Source organism: Calidris pugnax, unplaced genomic scaffold (assembly GCF_001431845.1).
Source record: "Calidris pugnax isolate Ruff unplaced genomic scaffold, ASM143184v1 scaffold91, whole genome shotgun sequence".
Lineage (NCBI taxonomy): Eukaryota > Metazoa > Chordata > Aves > Charadriiformes > Scolopacidae > Calidris > Calidris pugnax.
This window is the reverse complement of record NW_015090898.1, coordinates 442,007-446,757: the sequence shown is the minus strand read 5'-3', so window position 1 is coordinate 446,757 and position 4,751 is coordinate 442,007.

The window sequence follows — 4,751 nt, the reverse complement described above, 5'->3', positions numbered from 1 at the left end:
ATAACCCCTGGAAAACCCCAGGAGGCAAAAATGCCTGTCGAGTTTAGCTGTTGAGGCTGGATGATGCCGCTTCGTGAAAAATGAAGTAATTGTTTTGAGGGGAAGAACCATCAGAAAATTACTGGGTCTATCAGAATTCTTTGTCTTTCATCAGTCATGTCATTCGGTCATAACTTGGCTTTTATTTTTGTGTTTATCACAATGCCTTTTTTTGTGTCTCTGGTAATACAGGAGTACTGTGAGACTTCCCTAAGCCTTTGCTACAAAGCGTCATACGCTTACTCATAAAAAAAGCCTCACTTAATTTTTTTATTGGCTTGAATTTGGGATATTACCTGTTGCAAACATGCACAAAAAGGCACAGGTATCTCTGTTTCAACTTCAAGTTGAAAGTGTCAGCTTACTTAAAATCATAAAAGCTGACGTGTTGTTCAATTATTATTTTTTTTTCCTAAAGAGAATTGCTTTCTGGTGTGATCAAGTATCCTGAAGTTTTCTGCTCTGCATAGCCAATATGGTTCTTCTCAATAGCTTTCTCTCCATAACTTGTATAGTTTGCAATAGCTATAGCTAAGGAATTGTGTGTAGTAAGGAATTTGCTTGGTAATATATTTTTTTTTCCTTAATATCCTTTTTTTCCTTAGGTGTCTAACATAAACTCTCAATTCTGCCCAGGGATCCATTTATACCAGCAACAGGTACCAATTAGTCAACTGTCTTGCCTTTGACTAATCAGTCTGCTGATTCGGAATGCTAAAAGTAACCTTTGAGCTGAATTAATATTATCTCATGTGTAATTCAGGATTGTTTTGACCCCTTTTTTCATGACACTGGTCATACGAAGCATCATTTAATGCCTTTATTCGGGATAGGAAAACGTCTTTGGAATTGTAAACACTTTAAACATGTTAATGGTGTAGGAGACTTCTCCCAAATACCATTTTGCAGCCAGAAGCTACTATTCTGCACCCCACCCATGCCCCTTCAGAAAAATAAAAAGTTGTAAAACAACGGTAGCAGCATTTCCAGGTTTTCACTCTGCTTTAATGGTTATTGCTTTGGGTTGATGGATTAGCCTTTGGTATTTGCCATATATTGCCAGGAGTTTATGACTTATAGGATATTGCTATGATCGAGGGCTTATGGTTCATCGATTTCTGTACTCTCTGGCCTCACGCCTTATCATTTAGGATTCACACTCTGTGTTCAGCATTTTGTGGTTTGCTGAAGTAAATTATAAACTCTTGAAAGATACAACTCATGAACTCCAACCCTTAAAGTAAGATCTGTTGTCTTCTTCCCTCACTGTCCAGGGTTCATCTCTCGGGTTTCGACAGTTTCATTCCATGCATTCAGCCTTCAGGAAGCTGCTCAGTTGTAGGAGAGAGCTGTAAGGAGGTATCTACTGTACAGCCATGCAAGATAGTGGAAGCAGAGATTTGAGCCTGAGATGGGGCTGGGTGGTACCTCAAGGATTTGAGAGACAGGGTTCGTGGTGGTTCCCCACCCACAAAACCCACCGAAATAGTAAAAATCTCAATGACTTTGCAGGAAAACTTGAGGCACCCCTCGGCCAGGGCTCCAACGCTGCTCCTGGAGACTTTATTCTCTTCCTTACCCTTCCCAGCATCTCCCACCGAGTTCCGGACCGGGAGCCGTCTGTCACCGTCCTGAGCTGTTTTCTCACGGCATCCCGTCCCGGGCTCTCAAAGACGTTCTCAAACCACGTCATCATCTTCCAATTTGGCATCGTCCAACCGATCTTCCCTGAGAATCGCTTTCAAACCGGCCCGGTCCCTCCCTCTTGCCTTCGGAAGTCTCACGGAGAGCCGCCTTTTCCCCCCCATTCGCGCCGCCCGGGGGGGGCGTGGCCTGGGCGGTGAGGGGGCGTGGCCGGGTCGGCGAGGGGGCGTGACTGGGGCGATCGAGGGGCGTGACCTGATTGGCCGGGGGCGTGGTCAGGACGGTCAGGGGGCGTGGCCGGGGCGCCCGAGGGGCGTTGCCTGAGTGGCCGGGGGCGTGGTCAGGACGGTCAGGGGGCGTGGCTAGGAAATTGTCTGTGCTACGAGGGGGCGTGGCCTGGCCGGAGGGGGCGTGGCCTTGCTCTGCCCTCGCGCCCGCGGGTTTTTCTCCAAGCCGCTCATTTCCCCACACTCTCCCTTCCTCTTCTTCTCTCCTTTCTTTGCTTTCCACCCGCTTTTTTGCCCTCTCCTCTTCCTCCCCCCCGCTTCCCCACTCCATCTCTTCCATCCTTGTTTCCTTTCCTGACCTCACCCCCGTTTTTCCTGCCATCCTTTCTTCTCTCTCCTTCCCCTTTATCCTTTCTTCTCTCTCCTTCCCCCTTCTCCCCTTCCCTCTCACACTTGGCCCCCATTTTTTCTTCTCCTCCCTTTCCCCCCATCTTACAAATTCACCTTCTCTTGTCCCTCCTGTCCTTCTTTCTTTTCTGTTTTCTTTCTTCCTCCTCTTTCCATCACCCTTCCCTTTAAATCCTCAGGGCTCAGCAGCCAGGGAACACCCCTACCCCCATGTACAGACCAGAGGTGACAACTGAGGTGATCCCAAAACACCCAAAATATCTTTTAAACCTTTGGGAGCTCAGTGCTCCCAAACCGACTCTGAAACAGTGAGACCAGGCTGTGCAGATTTATTCTTTTGCAGGGTACCATCTCAGGACCAAAAACTTGGAAGAGAAACAATCTGCCTTGATCTGTTCATTTTGGTGATGTATTTCTAAGGAAGTGCATAATTATAGAAGCAGCCTCGAAAGGGCAGCAAACAGGAAAGGAAAGAGCGAGGAGTGTTTGACAGAGCAAAAGCTGACTAAATGACCTCAGCACTTCAGCTGTTAAAAGCTTAAGGAATGGTGCTTAAGCGTTGTTTATAGGAAGTTCTGAGAGGGCGTAGCATGCGAGGAATGGAAAAATACCATGGAGGAACCCGAGGTTTTGCCTCAGGCCTGCAAGCTGGCTTTTGGCGTGGAGTCCTCGTTCTGAGCCCAGGCACGTCAGCGTGAGGAGGGCCCCGTGTGCCGTGTGGGGCGAGTGAGGGGTGAGTAGGGCTAGATCTCGGTGAGGACTGCTTTGTGACAAACTTCCATGGAGAGAAATGGGAGATGGGTCTGAAGGAATAAGGGATGTGGGCCTTTTATCTCCAAGGAGGTCCCAGATCTGTCCACTGGGATGTCCCTGAAGACAGTGCTGCTTCTGGGGTCCTCCAGGACTTGTGCTGCAGTGTCAATAGCCACGAGTAGTACCCAAGGCACTGCCACCCACACGCGTGTAGAACCCCTCTGGTAGATAGCCCCCACCTTCACCTGCTGCTTGGAAACTCACTCAGCCCGAGTGCTCTGTAGGTGCCACTTAAACCAGCCCCCAAAGCCCCTAGTCACTAAAACCTACCCCAAGACCACCCCCAAATCTGAAGTCCCTGGACCTCAAAACCACCCTCAAACTTGAACTAACCATCTCCTACAGTCTCAAAACTCCCCCTAAGGCCTGCCCAAGACCACCAATACCTCTGACAGCACCCCTTAAGCCTGCTATAACCCCCCCCCATCTCCAGTCCTGCTTTCTTTCCCCTGAAGTCCACCCCCAAACAATGCTCCAATACTCACAGCAACCACAAAAAAAGGTTGCATTGAAACCAACAGCAGCTTCGGGATTCATTAGTCAGCTCTCTTCATGAATCACACCTGCTACGGAAGGAGCAGGCACGGCGTGAGGAAGGATGGAGGCTGCAAGTGGAAGCTCCAAGGGTTGAGTGGAGTCACCTGAGCAGGTTGTTCAGCGGGTGAGGTGTAGGGTGGACAGAGCTGCTTGGGTCTGTAGAGGGGTCTTGGGTGCAGGTTTGTGGTTACCTGTGCATGTGGTGAGAGGTTCTCCATGCACGGATGTGCACACGCTGACATGCTTTATGGTGCAGGGGGCTTTTCCCCCGATTCTGTGTGCCTGTGGTGGTGTTTTGGGGTCTTCAGAGGAGGTTTTTACAGGCCCTCTGTGGCTTTTTTTGGTTCCAGGGAGCCTGGGATCCCTGAAGTGCTCTGCTCACCTCTTGGGCTGTTCCAAGCACTGCAGGAGGACACCTGTGGCTGTGAGCTGAGACTTTGCCAGGGTCTCTGGGGCTTTTACTCCCCTTTGAGCTCTGTTCTCAGCTTATTTGGGGTCTGCGGGGCGGTTCCTACCACTTCGCTGCCACATTTGGGCAGGCGGAGGGGGGTGATCTGTGAGGACCGTGGCCCTTCCTAGGGCCACGACAGGGCACTTTGAAGTCTCTGCCATTATTTTTGGGGCAGCCTGGCGATGCCCAGAGCCGGACTGCCTTGGGAGAGCTGTTCCAAGAGCCTCTGAGTCCCTTCCCGGAGGTCTGTTGAGGCGACCGCCCGTCCCCGGGACCGGGGGCGCTGAGCTCGGGGGCGCTGCGCTGCCCCCCCCTCCGGCGGGCCAAGACCTCTCTCTCGCGCGCGCGCCCCCTGCTGGCGGGGAGGGCACAGTGCAGGCCATAGGGTGGCGCATGCGCGTTATGGCGGAGGGCGCCCAGCCTTGACCCGACCCCCTTTTCCCCCGGTGCCGGAGGCCGTCGGGTCGCGCATGCGACGTGCCATCTGATTGGCCCACTCCACCACGTGATCGTGACGCCACGCTCAGCGCGTCTGCCGCCGCCATCCCCTCAGCGGGGCGGCCTGCGCATGCGCGCGGCGCCGCGGGGCCGCTCTCGCTCGGTACCGGCGCGTTTCGGTGCCGGGAGCCGCT